The 20,532-nt window shown below is 36.2% G+C and overlaps 1 protein-coding gene across 3 annotated transcripts in view; it reads left to right on the top strand.

Moving 5' to 3' along the window:
• The window catches only part of EPHA6 (EPH receptor A6), a 934,835-nt gene that overhangs the window by 178,913 nt on the left and 735,390 nt on the right, over nt 1-20,532 (top strand). The window lies entirely within an intron of this gene.

The following is a 20,532-nucleotide window of genomic DNA, read 5'->3' as shown; positions in this document are numbered from 1 at the left end:
TACTATTTAAAAATTAAAATATATTTCATTGAAGTTTATCAATATAAATTGAATTTAAAAATGTTATTTACTCATAACAAAGATTTAGAATGGAAGAAAAATAAGTCGTAAATTATCCTTTGGGGGATTCTATAAAATATTTTACATTGGAAAATATTATAAAGAAAAATTCATACATATGAGTAATTATTCAATGAGGTTAAGAAGACAATAAGAACTTGGGATAAACATATTAGACATACTATCCATGTAGTTTTATCATATTTTAAAATAGGAGAAGCTGGGTGTTAATTGGTAAAAATAAAGTTTTAAGAATATTTAGAGAGTCATTTTATAACTAACAATTTATGTGATTGCTATTATTAAATATGTGTATTTTTTCATGGTGTTGACTAGAGAAATACAGGTAATGACAGTCGCTGATGGCTCGATGGTTTTTTACTTAATATGTTTGTTCTGTGAAGTTACATTCTTATGTACCAGTACATTCTTTAAAATTCCTTCCATTGTTTAGCAAAATTGATTTTTAACTAATGATAATCATTATCAGCTCATCTAGAGCTGCTGCTAGACTCATCTTTTTTTATGGCTTGTTACCTATATTATAATTTGTTTGAGTGCAGAAATATGAGTGTATAGTGTGTGTTCTTGATATTTTCCTTCATATCACCCATTTCTATCCTCTGATAATATTTTTTATCCTTGACCCTATTGCTATCAATCAATAAGTTATCTCCTAAGCTAATCTCTGAATTATACATACCTAAATGGCAGATTAATTGGAATTTATATGAATAAACCATACTTCAAGTAGTAATGTGACACCGTGTGTGTGTGTGTGTATATGTATTATATATATATATAAATTTCCTTTTAGTCTGTTCTATTAGAACTATTAAGTTATTAAAATTTATGAATATCTACTATCTGTTAATCACTTTGGTAGTTGGTGGACATCAATAGAGTATATATTTCAGTTATCTGTTGCTTTTGAGACAAAACAGCCAACACTGCTTAGTGTAACATCACAATGACATGATTTCTTAGAGCTCAGCCAGGGTAGTTCTGCTTAATGTAGATAAAGCAGAGGTCACTGATGCAGCTGTTTCCAGCTGTGAGCTTGACTGGAGTTGCAATGTTCAAGATGTCTTATCTTCTATGGGCTTTCTCTAGATGGCCTCTCATCATTTAAAAATCTAGTTCAAGCCTTTTTATAGTACAGTAGCTGGTTTAAGAGAGAGTTTGTTACATGCCCAGGTATAAAGTGAGTATATGATGGGAACTACACAAGGGTTGAATACCTGGAAGTAGGTTTATAGTGAATTGCCAATGTGATAGTGTACTACAGTTCACTGTCTAGTTTCTCATGATTAATGTTTTCTGTCATGTACAAATACCCACACCCTCCCAGAGATTTATCTCATACGGCATTGTGTTGAAGTCAAGAAGAGCATCATTGAAATCAATTCCAGATGTGTATGAAGCTAACATTTCTCTTGACCTGAAGAACTAAGAACTAAAATGAAACTTATTGTTCCTCACACACACAACATATACAGGACAGGGACAGGATGACTGTAAAAGAGCCTCCAATTTCTAAAGGCATGTATCCAGCAGTCACTGGTACGTTGTGATTCTGAAGTCCAGATAGATGCTGTAAGGATCCATTACTGTAGAGGCAGGGAATGGTCCACTGTGGTTTTGGCTTCATCACTCTGCCCTCTGAGTCATCCTACTCATTTATAAGAATCGTCCAGGTGCTAGTTGCCAGTTTCAAGAGCTGAGCAACAGTCTTCATTTGATCCACAACATTATGAAGTATTTTTTTCTGTTTTCCCAGTTATCATAGTCAGTGTTACCTTTTATTATCTCCAATAGCAATTGCTTTACTTCTCTTCCACCCTCAACTCCTTGCTACTCTTCCAGCCTTGACAATTTGTTTAGTACCAAAGCAAATGCCACAATTTAATTTTTTTCTATAACAGCACCCCTTGTCTTACACAAATTATTAATTTTCTGTTTAGAAATACAGACTAGGCTCAGCTGGGTGGTTCTTCTGCTGGTCTTATCTGGAGCCCTCATGTAACTCTACTTTTGGGGATATTTAACAGAGCTGGACATTTAATATGGCTTCACTCATTGTGGGATATTTGAGGCCCTAAGGTTGCTTACTGTATAAATCCTGATAATAATTTTGATATAGTTCACTTGAGGAAATTATTCTAATTTTTCTTTCTTTCTGGGATAGCCATTAAGTGTAGTTATTCACCATAATATCCAAAGGGCTTCACAATTTGACCTTGTCCTATTCTATTCTTTTTCAAATTTTATCTCCTACTCTTATTACTTTTGAACAATCCATGTAGTATATTTCCTGTCTTCTGCTTTTAAAAATATTTTATCTACAGTAGCTGCGTAGTGTTTCTTTCTTTTTCTTTTTTCTGTGATGGAATTTTATTCATCCTTCCAAGCCTAACACAAATGCCATATAGGTAGGTCTTCACAAAATTAATCCCTCTCTCCTCTACTGTGTAGTCTGTACTAATTATTTATGTGTCTATTTCACCAAGGTTGTAAGATCAAAGAATTGTATTTATAATCATGTGTATAATGATGTACCCTGAAATTTATTGATGTAAATGATCATTAGGCCCTGATAACCAGACTCTATTGAGTAAAGATAGACAGTTGTGCTACAGTATGCTCATTTTTCTCTCATTCCTTGAAATTGGAAGGTTGTAGTGTTTTAGATCTAGAAAGCCTTAGAAAATGCTTTTCTCTCTCATTTTATGAATCAGGATGCTAAGTTACTGAGAACAGACTGTTATTCCCTGGGGCCACTTAGTAACTAATACTAGATTGAGAACTGAAGCCTAGATTTTTCTCAACCTGGTCTTTGTGTGCTTTCCTTCCGTACTTCCCTTCTTTCTCCTGTTCCTCACTTCTTCCTTTCTTCCTCTTTAATTTTCACATTCCAGGCATCCATGTCCTTAACCTTGATGCTTTCCTGCCTGCCAAAAACTGCAGAGGAACCCTAAGTTCTGATCATTAATTAGGCCCTGTGTTCTGTATTCCTATTTTCTGGAGTCTGATATGGGCACTAGTATAACAGAATCTGCACATCCACTCTGGAATCCAGGCTACTAAGAATTATGGGGAAAATATAGATTTATCTATAAATTTGCTGTTAGAGATGATAAATCAGAAAAATTACAAATGCCATATATGTAGGTCTTTTATGTAGGTTTTAGGAATTTTCATAATTTATTTGAATAGATTTGATTATTTTAGTCTACTATGTAATGAAAACACAATAAGCTGGTTTAAAATATAATAAGTTATATTTACCTATACTATCAATATCAAATGAGCAATGTATATTAATCACATTTAAATAATTCATTATATTTTACCCTAAATGTTGTGCTACTGAATGTGTGAACATGAGATTCCTTTCTCTGTAATATTGTTAAGGTTTATCTAGATCCAAAGTTTAGAAGCACAAAAGAGGGAGGCACTCTTATCCTTGCTATAAATCAGGTTTAATTAGACATAAACACTATATTAAGCAGAGATGCTTAAATTTAAAACTAAGCACAGTAATTTAGGTTATTCTATTATACATAATAAAGTAGTTTATTCTTGGTTCAAATCTCAAATTATCTTTCATAACTTTTTTTTTATTTTGTAGGTTCATAATTAAAATGGTCATACTTAGGTATATTGATGCTACAGACTTAATTTTTAATTGTCTCAATTTACTTAACAATAAATTGAATTTAAAAATAACATTAATTCATAAGGTATTAATTTACATCAAGTAGTCTTTCACTTCATATATCTAAGAATATTTTAACACTATTGGAGAAATAATTGGAAACAATTAACATCCAATATTGAATACAATTTTTGTTCATTTGTGAGTATTGAAGTGACATATGAATCTCTAATAAAGTACTCTTAGATAGTAATTTGGAATAAATCTTATTAAGGTAGTGGCATTTGTACTTAGAGCTATTAGTTAGGTTTGAGGATTTTAGACCTTCTAGCAAATATACATATATATATATATATATATATATAAAGAATACATTCCTTAAACCTTTAGGTATCACATGATATAATTTAACAAAATAACATTTGGCTATGGAAATTAAAGTTCTGAAACATTGAGAATTAAAAAAAATTCCTCTTTCTAGAAATATTTTTATTTTTTCCTCTAGTGCTCCATTAGAATTCAGGAGGAAAGGATGGTGTCAATTCTTGGACCATTGCATTATTATTCACAGGGATGAATGAGACATTCAGGGCCTTTGGTAACAGAGTTATTGATTTGATCTCCTGAAGAGTGTTGTTAAAGCTTTCATGGTTTTGTCCTCTGCTGCAGTTCAGAAACATTTATGCTTTGTGTTTATGATTTTCTTTCTAATCATGTTATCAGAGATGATTGTGGAAACAGAGAGCATTAAGAAATTTGAGACACTAGAATTTGCTGGTATTAGATGAGGAGGCTTGAGGATATGATGGCAACCTGAAAGGTGAAATTGGGATCAGGAAAAAAGGGAAGACTTATTGGCTCAGATAATATTTTCATGTTCTGAAGGTTTTCACAAAGTAAATGTGATCTTTTATAATATAACCTTCAATTCTAAATAAAGCTGCTTTTCATTGAAGCAATTCTAGACTTTCATTCATCTTGAGAAGTATATGAAATCAGAAGGCTTCGAGGAGTAGTCTAAAAATAGAAGGCATTATTTCTAAGCAAATGAAGTTAAATAATTATATTATTTTTTGTCATAATTTTAAAAATAGATTAAAACATACACTGGTTGAAATGATTATTTTTAGTAAATAATTTTAACAGAATTATGACTTCTATTTTTGTTCCTATTTTACTCTCTACTGACTTGAAAGTTATAAACCATACTTCTAAATGGACTACACCTATTTGTAAATCCTTTCTATATATATATATATATATATATATATAATTATTAAGCATTCTATTCTCTTTCCAAACATAACATACCATGCTGCCCATAAGAAATTACAACCTTTCTAGATTGTCTAGAATTTTAGTTTTGCCTTATAAAGGAACCAATTTAATAGGCTTATAAAGTTAACACATAGATATACTAAGATATATTAACAGATTTTATATTTGGTAGCTTTTATCATTATCTCATTTCTTCTGGGTGCAATATTTCATTTGCTGAAGTATATATGCTTTGGTAGATTTTGGCAAGGTTTTAAAAGTATCTAAGCTCTTTATTTGGTACATATCTAAAAATACTGTACTTTTTCTTCTCCAGTGCTTTTTTATTTGGGTATGGAATACTAGGTGACTATTATTTTTCTCAACACTCTGAATATATTTCCCTGTTCATAAGAATCTAATGTTAAATGTAGAAAAAACATTTGATAAGATGATACAACATCCATTTATAATTAAAACAATAAAATAGAAATAAAAGGAAAGTACCTCAGCATAATAAAGACCATCTATAATAATAAAAGGGTAATATGCTAATTAGACCAGACGTCTTCCAGACATCATTCCGGACATCCTTCCTGAGGAAGCTGGGGCCTGAGGGAAGCCAACCTGGGTTCCCAGTGCCTGTGGGCGGCTCAAGGGAAGCCAGCCCAGGTCCCAGGTGCCAAAGGGAAGCCAGTGCCAGCAGCCCAGGTCCCGGGTACAGGAGGGAATCCAGTGATGGCAGCCAGGGAAAGGAAGGCCTACTGTTGCACGAATTTTCATGCATCAGGCCTCTAGTCCTATATATTAAAAGCCTAATATGCTAAGTGTTCGGTCAACTGGTCAGCCATTCAACCAATCAAAGCGTAATATACTAATGATATGCTAATGCCGCTCAACCACTTGCTATGACGTGCACTAACCACCCGGGGGCAGACAGTGAACTGGTCGACCAGTTGCTATGACGTGCACTGACCACCAGGGGGCAGATGCTCTGATGGGTAGGTTAGCTTGCTGCTGGGGTCTGGCTGATCGGGACTGAGCTAGACAGGCTAGCCATGTCCTGGAGCCCTCCCGCGGTCCCTTCCCAGCTGGCCAACCTCCCATGTCTCTCCTTGGCCCCAATTGTGCACCAGTGGGGTCCCTTGGCCTGGCCTATGCCCTCTCGCTATCCAGGACCCCTTGGGTGATGTCAGAGAGCAGGTTTTGGCCCGATCCTGCAGGCCAGGCCAAGGTACTCCACTGGTGCACAAATTCATGCACCGGGCCTCTAGTCTATAATAAAACCTCAACTAATATACTCAGTGATGAAAAACTGAAACCTTTTTCTCTAAGATCAGGAACAAGACAGGATGTCCATTCTTACCACTCTTATTCCACATACTGCTGGAAGTCCTAGTCAGAGCAGTAAGCAAGAGAAAGAAATAAAAGGCATCCAAGTAGGAAAGGAAGAAGTAAAGTTTTCACTTTCTGTTGATGATATGATTCTGTATATAGAAAACCCTAAAAACTCCCCCCAAAAACTATTAGAAACAGTAAACAAAAACAGTCAAGCTGCAGGATACAAAATCAATGTGCAAAAATCCACTGTCTTCCTGTATACTAACAGCAAAATCTCAGAAAAAGATAAAAAAAAATCCTTTTGCAATTGCAAACAAAAGAATGAAATACATAAGAATAAACTTAACAAAGAACATGAAAAAACTGTTTACTGAAAATTGCAAAGCATTCTTAAAAGAGATTGAAAAAGACACAACAAATGGAAAAATATCCCATGTTTATTGATTGGAAAAATTAGCATAGTTAAAATGGCCATATTACCCAATGTTAAACAATTAATTTAAAATGAATAAAAAACCTAAATATAAGACCTGAAACAATAAGTTACATGGAAGAAAATATAATTACCAAATTTGTGGGCCTTGGTCCTAGAGAACATTTTATTAACTTGACCTAAAGGCAAAAATAAATGAATGGGACTATATCAAACTAAAAAGCTCTACATAGCAAGAGAAATTAACAACAACAAAAGAGGCAACCAACCAGGTGGGAGATAATATGTGCAAATAGTAGCTCCGACAAAGCTTTAATTTCCAAAATATACCATATAAAGAATTCATAAAACTCAATACCAAACAAACAACCCAATGAAAAAGTAGGCAGAGGACCTGAAATTACACCTCTCCCAAGAAGACATATGAACATCCAATCCTATCTAATAAAAGAGAAACATGGTAATTAACCGTAACTTCGCTACCCTTCCCATTGGCTAATCAGGAAGATATGCAAATTAACTGCCAACCAAGATGGCGGCTGGCAGCCAGGCAGCTGACGCGAACAGGGAGGCTTGCTTGCTCCAGTGATGGAGGAAGCCAGGTTCCCCGCCTGCCACTGCCAGCCTCTCAGCTGCTCTCTAAGAAACAATGTTACAAATATAGAAGCTAAACAAAACTCCAGAAACCTGCTTGGAGTCAGCCGGGATCTCAGAGCTGGAGTTGCAACAAAGTTTCAAATACAGAAGGTAAACAAATTCCAGAAACCTGCTTTCAGCAGCCGAGGTCTGAGCTAAAGCCAGCTCTCAGCTCCAGTGACAGCCATAGAACGTAAATAAATCCCAGAATTAAAAAAAAGGAAAAAAGGAGAGCCTGGGAGCTTCAGTCACCCGCCAGCCTGAAAACGGCCCTCAGCCCCTCACCCAGACTGGCCAGGTACCCCAGTGGGGACCCCCACCCTGATGGGGGTGTGATCAGCTGCAAACAGCCATCTTCCCCTCATCCAGACTGGCCAGGCACCCAAGCGGGACCCCACCCTGATCCGGGACACCCTTCAGGGCAAACCAGCCGGCCCCCACCCGTGCACCAGGCCTCTATCCTATATAGTAAAAGGGTAATATGCCTCCCAGCAGCAGGATCAGCAGAGCCACAAGGCCTCCTGGCACTGGGATCAGCAAAGCAGCGAGGCCTTCCAGCACCGGGATCAGCGGAGCTGCGAGGCCTCACTGCCCCTGTGTCAAGTGGAGCCATGAGGCCTCCCAGCACTGGGATCAGCGGAGCAGCGAGGCCTCACTGCCCTGGTGTCAAGTGGAGCCGCGAGGCCTCCCAGCACTGGGATCAGCGGAGCCAGGAGGCCTCCTGGCCCCTGGAGCAGCGTGACAGGGGGCAGCGCCCAAACCCCCTGATTGCCCTGTGTCTCTGTGTGTGACAGAGGGCGGGGTCACTACCTCCCTATCCACCCTGCTCTGTTCCTGACAGGGGAAGGCGCCCCAACCCCCTGATCGGCCCTGCTCTGTGTGTGACGGGGTGGAGCTGCAACCTCCTTATCGGCCCTGCCTTGAGTGTGACGGGGTGGTGCTCCAACCCCCCAATCAGCCCTACCCTGAGCATGACTTAGGGTGGCATCGCAACTTCCTGATCCGCCCTGCTCTGTGCATGGCAGAGGGGATCTCCCCAACCCCTTGATCGACCCTGCTCTGTGTGTGACAGTGTACAGAGCCCCAACCCCCCTGATGGGCCCTGCTCTGTGCGTGACAGGGGGCAGCACCCCAACCCCCTGATTGGCCGGCTTTGTATGTGACAGGGGTGTTGCCACAACTCCCTGATCTGCCCTGCTCTGCATGACAGGGGGTGGCGCCACAACCTCCCCATCGACCCTGCCTTGAGTGTGCCCCAACCTCCCAATTGGCCCTACCCTGAGTGTGACTGAGGGTGACATCGCAACCTCCTGATCCACCCTGCTCTGTGCATGACAGGGCGGTGCTCCAAATCCCCAATCGGTCCTGCTCTGAGCCCGAACAGGGGCTGTGGGGCAGGCACCTAGGGATTGGGCCTGCCCTCTGCCACCCGGGAGCGGGCCTAAGCCAGCAGGACGTTATCTCCTGAGGGGTCGCAGACTGTGAGAGGGCACAAGTGGGGCTGTGGGATATCCGCGCCCCCCCCCCCCCCCCCCGCCGGCCAGTGCACAAATTTTTGTGCACTGGGCCTCTAGTCTATAATAATAAAAGCATAGTATGCTAATTAGAACGGACTAAGCCAGGGCTGTGAGGAAAGCCCCGGTCCCGGGTGCCTGCTGGCAGCTGGAGGAAATCCAGCCCAGGTCCTGGGTGCCGAGGGAAGCCAGTACTGGCAGCCGGGGGAAGGAAGGCCTATTCTTGCATGAATTTCATGCATCAGGCCTCTAGTAGATATATGAAAAGATGTTCAACCTTACTAGCAATTAGGGAAATGCAAATCAAAATTATAATGAGATACCACTTCAAACCTATTAAAGTGGCCATTATCAACAAGACAAGCAATAAGTGTTGGAGAGGTTGTGGAAAAAAAGGAACCCTCATTCACTGCTGGTGAGAATGTGGACTGGTATAACCACTATGGAAAGCAGTCTGGCAATTCCTCGAAAAATTAAGAATAGAGTTACCATATGACTCAGCAATCACTCTTCTGAGTATATACTGGAAAAACTCAAAATCATATATTTGCAAAGATATATGCACCCCTATGTTCATTGCAGCATTATTCATGGTGGCCAAGAAATTGAAGCAACCAAAGTGTCCTGTGATAGAAGATAAAGAAGATATGGTACATACACACATTGGAATACTTTAAGTACGAAGTATCATAAGAGGACGATTTTTGATAGCTGTTTACTCACCACCAACAGATTAGAAAGTTTAGAGGAAATGAATAAATTCTTAGAACCAAACAACCTTCCAAAATGGAATCATTATGAAACAGAAAATATGAATAGACTGATGATTTTTAAGGAGATTGAAACAATAATCAAAACCTCCCAAAAATCTAGGACCAGAGGACTTCACTGCTGAATTATACCAAATATTGAAAGAAGATAATACCTATCTAATACTTCTCAAAATCTAAACAAGGGAATGCTTTTTGGAGGAGGGAATGCTTCCTAATTCATTTTAGGAAGACAGCATTATTCTGATATCAAAACCAGACAAGAACAACACAGAAAAAGAAAATTACAGGCCAATATGTCTGATAACAGTAATGTAACTATCTCAACAAAATATTGGCAAGCTGAATACAATAATTCATTAAAAGGATCATACATCATGGTCAAGCTGTATTTATTCCAGGGATGCAAAGATGGTTCAACATCCACAAATCAGTGTAATATTTTGTATTAACACAGTGAAGGATAAAACTTGCATGATCATCTCTAATAGATGAAGAAAAGCATTTGACAGTACTCAGTATCTATTTATGATATTACCTCTCAATGGGTATAAAAGTGTCTCAACATAATAAAGGATATATATGACAAACCCATAGCTACTATCAGATTCACTTGTAAAAAAAAGAAAAAAAGCCTTTTCTCTAAGATCAGGAATGAGGTAGGATACCCACTCTCACCATTATTATTTAGCATATTATGGGAAGTCCTGGCTAAAGCAATCAAGCAAGAATAGAAATAAAAAAAATCCAAATTGGGAAGGAAAAAGTAAAACTTGCTATTTGTTGATAATGTTATTTTTTATATATAACACTTTAAAGATTCCTACAAAAACTGTTAGGAATAATAAACATACAGTAAAGTTGCAAGGTACAAAATCAATATATAAAAGCTTTTCTTTTTGTATACACTAACATGAAAAATCAGGAAGAGAGATTAATATAACAATCCTATTTATAATTTCAACAAAAAAGAATGAAATATCTAGTAATATATTTAGCCAAAGATCTATATACTAAATACTGTTGCACATTGTTGAAAGAAATTGAAGACACAAATAAATGGAAAAATACTCCATGCTCATGGATTAGAATAATTGACATCACTAAAATGTCCCTACTACCCAATGCAATCTACATATTCAATTCAACCCCTATCAAAATTCCAAAGGCATTTTTCACAGATATAGAACAATAATTTTCTAAATTTGTATGAAACTACAAAAGACCTTGAATAGCCAAAGCAATCTGGAAGAAAAAGAACAAAGCCAGCTGTATCACATTCCCTAATTTCAAAATATACTAAAAGCTATAATAACCCAAACAGTATAGTATTGCCAGAAAAAGGACACATGGATCAATGGAACAGAATCAACATTCCAGATATAAACCCATACATATATGAACAACTAATTTATAACATAGGAGCCAAGAACATATAAAGGAGAAAGGGAAATCTCTTGAAAAAGTCGTGTTTGGCCTTAGCCGGTTTGTCTCAGTGGATAGAACATCGGCCTGGGGACTGAAGGGTCCCAGGTTAGATTCCAGCCGAGGGCACATGCCCTGGTTGTGGGCTCTATTTCTCCCCAGTAGGGGACATGCAGGAGGCAGCCAGTCAATGATTCTCTCTCATCATTGATGTTTCTATCTATCACTCACCCTTCCTCTCTGAAATCAATAAAAATATATTTAAATTTTTTTTAGAAAAAGTCATGTTTGGAAAAATGGACAGGTGCATGCAAAAGAATGGTATTAGACCATTATATTATGCCATTCACAAAAAATGATCTCAAAATGGATTAAAGACTTGAAATCATAAAATACATAGAAGAAAACAGGCAGTAAGCTCCTGGCTTACTCCTGCCATAGAGGTGTTTCTGTGGATTTGAGTCCAGTAGCAGGGAAACAAAAGCAAAAATAAACAAATAGGACTACAGTAAACTAAAAGTTTCTGCGCAGCAAAGTAAACCATCAACAAAATAAAAAGGCAACCTACTAAGTAGGAAGCTACATTTATTTCCATTTCACAAATCCCGTGAGGAGTTAATATCCAAAAAGATAGAAAATAACCTCATTAATCTCAACAACAAACAAAAACAGCCCAATTAAAAAATGGATAGAAAATATGAATACTTATTTTTTCAAAAAAGGCCAGTGGACGCATTAAAAGATGTTCAACATCACGAAATATTAGGGAAATGCAAATCAAAACCACAACAAGATATCCTTAAACTTTTCAGCCTTTAGCCAACCCAGAATGGCTATTATAAAAAAGACAAGAAACAAGTGTTATAGAGGATGTGAAGAATAGTTCCTTTTCTGTACTGGAATTTTTCTCTTTCAGCATATAATACTAAACAATGGGAAATTTCAGTACTATAAATAGTTCCCCATCATGATGCTGTATCAAAAATAAACTTTGATACCAGTTACTATTTTCAGTCTGAACTTAAGATAAAGTATCTGTTTTTAGAATGAGTTCCAATAAATAAGGAATATAGTTTTACTGAAAATGGTCGTTTCAGTTTTACAGGGAACTATTACAGAGTGGTGATAAATTTATAGGGATAAAGATTTCCAGTTGCTAGTTACTCTACACAAGGACTATCACCATTATACAGAAGCAGGCACTACCAAAGCTGATGGGAACTTTGGGAGCAAAAGGAAGCAGCTCTGCTTTGTCTTTAACGGGGGACAAGGAAAAGGCACGATTTATTCCCATTATTTGACAGTATCCAAAGTGACTGCCATAAAAAGTCATAAAATCCTTTTGAAAGATGTAAACCCTGTTCTGTTGGACAGAGATAAACAACCATTTTCTTAGAATTCTTTATATAGAAACACTGTGGGGTTTTTTTTAGTCTTTTTCTTAAAATGACAATGTCCTTATTTCTTTGTTTTATTTCTATTCTTGATTTCAAGTTAACTACTATTCAGGATGGATTATTTTTCACCCTACTACAGTGAAAAAAATCCTATATTCTTTATCTGTGTGTTGACCAATTAAATAGTTTTAATAAAATTAGCTAAAAATTTTAATTGGTAAAAGTTTGAATTGACAATAATGTGAGAACTTCTTTAAATATTTTCCATTAATTTACTAATTGTGTTATGGTTAAGAGCATATTCTTTTTAAAATCTACTTATAGGTAGGTATATTCACTTGTAATTATAGGTTGCTAAATGTAACTAATTCCCTATGCATATGTAATACTACACTTATGTAATTTTCAGAATTATCTTATGAAATAAATAGCATACGTTATTACTTAGATAAATGTTATTATTCAGAACGTTTGCTAAATTTTTTTCAAAATGTCTCTGCCATCTATTGAGTTGACCATGAAATTTTTCCAAATACCTATTGATGAGATGTTATAATAATATAGGTCCTTAGATGATAATTTTTTATTCAATGAGACAAAGTTGTTTTGTCTTGATGGATAATTATTTTAATGTTGAATTATATAATTTTGTTAAATTTGTTAAAAACTGGAATGAGTAAATTCTATATAATGTAATGATTTACAAATTTATTTTGGGTGATGTAAAGAAGGCTAGAATAATTAAATATATGCACAGTGTTCTTGGATGAGAAGTTTAAATATTTGGGAGACATAAATCTCAATTTAGAGTTGTAAACAAATCACATTCTGAATTCTTTTTTTAAAAAAATATATCTCATTGATTTTTTACAGAGGAAGGGAGAGGGATAGAGAGTTAGAAACATCAATAAGAGAAAAACATCCATCAACTGCCTCCTGCACACACCCTACTTGGAGATGTGCCCGCAACCAAGGTACATGCCCTTGACCAGAATCGAACCTGGGACCCTTCAGTCCTCAGGTCAACACTCTATCCACTGAGCCAAACCAGTCAAGGCAGAATTCTTATTGTGTTTGCCACTTTGAACTTACCAAAATGATTATATTTTATATGAAATAATGTATGGAATGAAATATGGAAGATTATTTTTTGAAAATAATAAAGGAGAGAAACAATCCTAGAAGATATTAAAATATATTTAAGGGAAATATATATATATATAAAACACGTAGAGTTTACTTCTAAAGAGAAATATTTATCAATGGTACCAAATAGAAAGGGAAAAAATATACTAAATTACATGAAATAGTTTAACCTATGGTAAAATACAGACCACTAACTAATGAGGAGACTAGATGGATTAATTTAACACAGTGGCTCTTACATTATAGTGATTGAGATTGGGGAGGTGAGAACAATAATGATTTGGTGTAGGGCTAGCACTACCTTCTATTATGAAGCCGCAGAGGAATTACCTTCATTATTGAAAGTATCTTTCTTAGAAAGTAGGTAATTGGCCTTCATTGTACTTTAGCTTAGAGATCTATTTGGGCCAAGATAAGTACCACAGAGAATTTCCTGTGGCAATAACATGAAGCCTAAAGCAAATTTATAACAAAAAAATGTCTGGCCTGCAGCATACAAATTAAGATTTCCAAATAGATAATTATAATAAAGCAGTATTTTTTGAAGGAAAATACTAAATAACACTAAGATATTTAAGGACGAGACTTTACAGGTAGAGACAATGACCTTTGGACCATAGATGTTAGTAATGCTTACACAGTTTGATTTGACTGCTAAATGGAAAACATACCATTTAATTCTTACACCTACTAATGAAATATGGAAGAAAGTCTAACATTGCACATGAAATATCTATTTAAATGAATATTATTTTTTCAAAGGGATGATGGTCAAAGTATGTAAGAATTCCTAAAGGAGAACAACGCTTTTTTGAGAGAACTTCCCTCAATGTGATAACAATTAATGTTTATTTATTTATTGTCTGATGACCATGAAGTAGTAGTATTTCATTAGAAATGTCTTAATTTTGCTATGACAGCTTGACTATTTACCAATATGGCCAGCATTTCACATTTGCTATATATATATATATTCATGAGCAGTATGAAAGTGTTAATTCTAATTAAAATTATGCCTAGTTCATTAGGAGGTCAGATGAAGCTTCCAAGGATAAGTAAAATAAACTGAAGATTATTGACAAAAGTTTTATTATTAGAGGAGAAAGTAACTACCAAAACATTGATTCTTGTTGGTCAACCTTTCATTCCCTTTTCATAGAAAATTAAAGTTAGGAGTTTAAAAATAAAATAACATTATACATCATAAGCATTGTAGAAAGTCTTACATATTGGAAGAAAAGCAGGAGTAACATATTAAAATGGAAAAATTAGTAACATTAAAACGGGAAAAACTTAAAATGATTTTTTTATAACTCTATCACTAAACAGGGTCTAAAAAACAACAGTGAAATGTCAGACCCAGCCTGTGAGTAAAAGTTTTATAAATGTTAGGAGGTATGGATAGAGTTATATTTTTGTTTATTTATAGACTATTTTGTTTCTTTGATATATTTGTCTATTTTTATACTCATACAACATCTTGATTAATGTAGCCATATAATAAGTTTTAAGTCAGAAAGTGTAAGTCTTCTTTGTTATTCTTTTTCAACATCATGTTGGTTACTATAAGTCTTTTGTATTTTCATAAGAATTTTAGAATCAATTTGTCAGTTCCTACCGAAAAAATACCTACTTGGATTATTCTTGTGATTGGATTAAATCTATAAATCAATTTAGGGAGAAATGACATCCTAGCAATATTAAGCCTTCTGATTCATGAGCACATGTTATCTAACCATATATCTTCTTAATTTCTCTCAGCAGTATTTCTTTAGTTTTTAGTTTATAACTGTTCCAAATATTTTGGAAGATTTATCCCAAAGTATTTTATATTTTGATACTATAGTAAATATTGTTTTGTTAAATTTGATTTTCAACTATTTGTTTATAATATATAGAAATACTAATAATTTTTAATATATATCTTGCAACCTTTCTAAAGTCACTGATTCATTCTGAATGTTTTCATATAGTCCATAGATATTTTAGTTCATACTCTTATGTCATATATGAACAAGAAAAGTTTACTTCCTTCCCAAACTGTTTTTTTTTTCTTTTTCTTATTTCAAGGTCTTCCTCTGGCAGAGTGTTGAATAGAAATAGTGAGAACAGGTATTCTTGCCTTGTTCTTGATCTTAGAGTGGAAGCAGTAAATGTTTCACCATTGAATATGTTAGTTATATTCCTGTGATAAACTCCCTCTTTGTAATAATTTAATATCCTTTATAAATGGTTGCAATTATTTCCATAAAATTTTTAGATTTTTCCATCTAGGAAGCCTATTCACTTAATTATCTTTTCTTGTCATATCTCTTTATGGTTTTAGTATCATGGTAATCCTGAGCTCATAGAATGCATTAGATTTTATTTCCTACTTTTCAGTATTTTGGAGGTTTTGGTTCAGAATAGATATATTTATTTTTTTTAAATGTTTGCTAGAATTCACTAGTGAAACCATCTGTTCCTGGACATTGGGTTATTTCCTTACAAAGAACTCAAGGGTATTTTTTTAATTAATCAATCTCCTCTTTAATTTTAGATAGATATAGATGTAGTTATATAGATAGAATTTATATGTATGTGTATATGTGTGTGTATATATGTATTTATTTATTTTTTATTGCATGTTTATTTTTCCTAATAAGTGTTTGTTTATCATGGCTATACTCTTATTTCAATCTGTGTAATTAGAGAAGGGTGAAAACATGTGTGATATCTGAATATAGGTGTCAAATTGAATTATTGTCTCCAATTATTCATTCTTTGTTGTATTCAAGCTCTTTCCTTAGAACTTTATAGTTTTTCCCATTAAAGGGCAAGTGTTTTTCCAGAATCCTTGATTCTGGCCTCAGCTATATGATTTCTTTAGGCCAATAGACAAAGAGCCTAAGTTACAATTGTCAGTTTTGAGCCTATGTATCAAGAGTCCTAGCTTGGTTTTTGTTTGTTCTCTTGCATTTCTGCCAGTGCCATCAGGAGAGTTTTACTAGTATTTTCTGGACCAAACTGAGCCCAAACAATAATGAAGAGCCAAGCCCAGGCAGATGGATAGGTTGAAACAGAGTCACCCTGCCAAGTCCAGGATAAAATCAGATTACTCCAGCAAAATCCCAAAATAAATACTAGGAGAGGATTAATATAGATATAGCTGAATCCACCTACAATATAAGGTATGAGTAATACATATAAAAATTATAGGTCAGGTCATTATGTCAAACATGCCATGTAACCCTGACTAAGCTGGAAAAATATATCATTTCTAGGACAATCCAGTTAACAAGAACCTGAAATGGGCCTGCACCACCCTAAGTGTATAGGAGCATGGTTAAGGGTTCAAGAAAATGCAGGGTGGGAAACAAAAAAAAGGAAGAAAATTCAGGATGGCAAGACAAAGCTATAACTATCAATGCAAACAAGGATAGGGAGATATTATTATGTTCATCTATAGGAGTCCCAAAGTGAGAAGTTCAAATTCTGTTATCTAGGCTCATGGAGGAAAAGCTCTGTAGGGTTCACAGGAGCATCTTCACAGAGATTAATACTGGTCCAATACAGCAACTTCCTCTAGCCAAGTGGGTAAAAGTTACTTGCAGAAAAGGACCTGATGAAAGAGTTAAGATCTCTTTTAGGGCTTGTTTTTGTTTTTTGTTTTTTAGATTGTCTTTATATACAGTAGGTCCTCGGGTTATGTTGGAGATCTGTTCCTACGGCATGATGTAATGTGATTTTTGCCGTAAGTCGGAACCCACCTACATAAGCACCTACGTCACTCACATGGAGCACATACACAATAATAATGAAGTGAAACAGTAAAAAAAACCAAAAAACTTAAAAGAAAGATAATAATTCCTGACCTTTACTTGTGGGAAATACATAATAAAAAACATAAAGCATAAAAAATATGTATATATGTCAAAATGACGGAACTTTTTGTTTTAATAAATAAATGGGAGATGGTGCCATAACCACGAAACGACATACGTCAAGTCCGACATAACCCGAGGACTGCCTGTAATCTATATATATAAAAGGCTAATATGCAAAGTGTCCCCACAGGAGTTCGATCGGGAGACTGGGAGTTCTATCGCTCGCTATGATGTGCGCTGACCACCAGGAGGCGGCACAGAATGAAGGAAAGCCCAGGCTGGCAGCTGGGAGGCCTCAGCTGGCAGCTGGAAGACCCCAGTCTACCTTGATCACCAGCCAGGCCTAGGGAGCCAACCTGTGCATGAATTTCATGCACCAGGCCTCTAATTGAATATAATCTTTATACAAGTTTGTCAACAATGCTTTCCTTCATTTTAATGACTCACAAGTTTAAAACAACAACAACAACAACAAAAACACGTTACTACAATCTAAAGAATTTTTTTTTGTGGTCCTTGCTTAACTGTTAGAATGAAGACACTTGAAAGCAGTGTGGGCAAAGTGAAGTAACTGACATTTTTTCCCCTCATTAATTAATCAGCAAGTTCCATAACCTTACCTTCAAAATTTATCCCAAATCTATTATTTCATCCTGTTGACCAACTTCATTGATTAAGTATGTACTGGAATAGCCTAACATTTCATATGTGAACTCCAACAATCCATTTTCCTATAAAGGAGCTAGTTTTGTCTTTTATTTTCCCTTGGCTTTATGTTATCTTTCAAATAAAATTTCAATTCACAGTCATGACCCAGTAGGCCTCCTCTGCCCCATGATCTAGTTCTTGCCTGCCTCTGCAACTTTATCTCCTATATTTGTCACACTTCGTGTGCACTGTACTCCCACTCACATCACATTAATTTTTAGAACTCCCCAAGCTGTTTCTTTCTTTAGAGCCCTTGCATTAGATGTTTTGTTTCTCTTAAATACCTTTTCCATAAAATACTACAGATTGGGTGGCTTAGACAACAGAAATTTATTTTCTCACAGTTCAAGAGGCCAGATGTCCAAGATCAAATTGTGACCAAAGTTGGTTTCTGGAGAGGCCTCTCTTCCTGGCTTACACATGGCCACCTTCTTGCTTTGTCTTCACATGGCCTTTCTTCTGTGCACACATGATTCTGGTGTCTCTTCCTCTTCTTATAGGGACACCAGTACTATTGTGTAAGGCTCCGCCCTTATGATCTTATTTAACTGTAGTAACTTCTTAAAGGCCCTATCTCCAAACACAGTCACATTGGGGTTCACCTATGAATTTTGGGTGGTAAGATTCAACCTATAACACTTTTTCTCCCTCCCATACTACTTATATCATCACATGGAATATAGCTTTTCACTTTTCAGGTCTCATTTCCAGTATCACTCATTCAGAACTTTCTTCCTTAACTATGGTTTATTCCTAGTGTAATGTAACTCTACAGGACTACGGATGTGTCTAACTCTGTTCACTTATCACCAAGATCACTATAACCAGAATTGTGCTTGGCACATGTGAGGCATTGAAAAAAATTTTGTTGAATAAATGCGTTCTTCCAGTGCTCTGGTTTATGGGCCATAGTTATTTCTTGGTGTGCCACACTCTTTAACAATGCATCTCTTGTGCCATTTTTCATAGGTACATGTATACACCTGAGCTTCATGATCCATGGAGTCATCCAGAAAGATGGACAGTGTTATTCTAAGTATACCACTTGAATTGAGTAACTGGCTAATTGAGGAGTTACAACCTGTTGCTATATTGGTTTTGTTTTCTTCCAATAATTGTCCCTTTATAATGGTACTTCCCCCTTTTTTCATAATTGGGAATGACTTCCATGACTTTTTTTTGGACAGATGCCATAATTTTTCAGCCCCTTGGGTTATTAGTTTATTCTGTTATTTATTTTAAAATGTCAATCTCAAATTCCACTCAAAGCTTTTCTAGTCTTACCATCTGTGCTAACAGCTCTTGTACTTCAAGAGTTCTGGGTGTGGGAGAGCTTCCAAACAACTCTTGCCTCTCCCACTTCTAGATGCCAGCTCCATCTGTGAAGTGACTAGAGAAGATGAATGTCTCCCTACGGTACTCAATGAGATGGCAGTCTTCTCTTTGTTGGTTGTTGCTACTACTCAGGATGACACGCCGTATTTCCTCTGCGTAGCTGCCCTCCCCCTGCCACCCCCCCCCGCCACTTTGTGGTATCTGTGTGCCTGCCTCTGCAAGTTATGTAATTGGTGTCCCACTTCTTTTTTTTTAATTTTATTGATTTTTTACAGAGAGGAAGGGAGAGGGATAGAGAGTTAGAAACATCGATCAGAGAGAAACATCGATCACATGCCTCCTGCACACCTCCTACTGGGGATGTGCCCTTGACTGGAATCGAACCTGGGACCTTTCAGTCTGCAGGCCGATGCTCTATCCACCGAGCCAAACTGGTTAGGGCTGTGTCCCACTTCTTGATTAACTACAGAGGAAGATCAAGATCACCTTCATTTCTTTCATCCCTTTATTCATTAAAACTCAAAAGAGACTGCTGTTATGGAGCCCTTTTCTTGTGGTCACTTGCTTGAGTGGGTTTTAGCATGCTAGTGTAAGCCCAGGAGTCTTATTCATTGGCATCTCTCCCAAAGAAAGTTCACATTCTTGCTTCATCAAAGAATTGGAGGACATCTTACTCAAAGAACCGTCTCATCTCAGTACCACATCTTTCTATTTTGGTCATTATTTTCATGCCTGGGAAGTATTACATGATTCGTGTATCTAATGTCTCACCAAATTTTAAAAGAGACTATATCTGATTTAATAAATTGGAAGGGACATATTAGGCAACCTTAACTTTGAGGGGTTCTTTGACCACCTCACTTCATATTACCCCAAATACCATTCTCTCTCATCATTCATTATTGCTGAAATGACCTGGAGAATTGAAAATGGTGAATCCTGATAAACCATTATTTGAGTTAGCTGGCACCAACTGGTAAAGTTTA

This window comes from Myotis nattereri (assembly GCF_964212035.1).
Source record: "Myotis nattereri genome assembly, chromosome: 3".
Taxonomy (NCBI): Eukaryota; Metazoa; Chordata; class Mammalia; order Chiroptera; family Vespertilionidae; genus Myotis; species Myotis nattereri.
The sequence above is the reverse complement of the archived record's forward strand: the minus strand, read 5'-3'. Positions and strand labels throughout refer to the sequence as shown.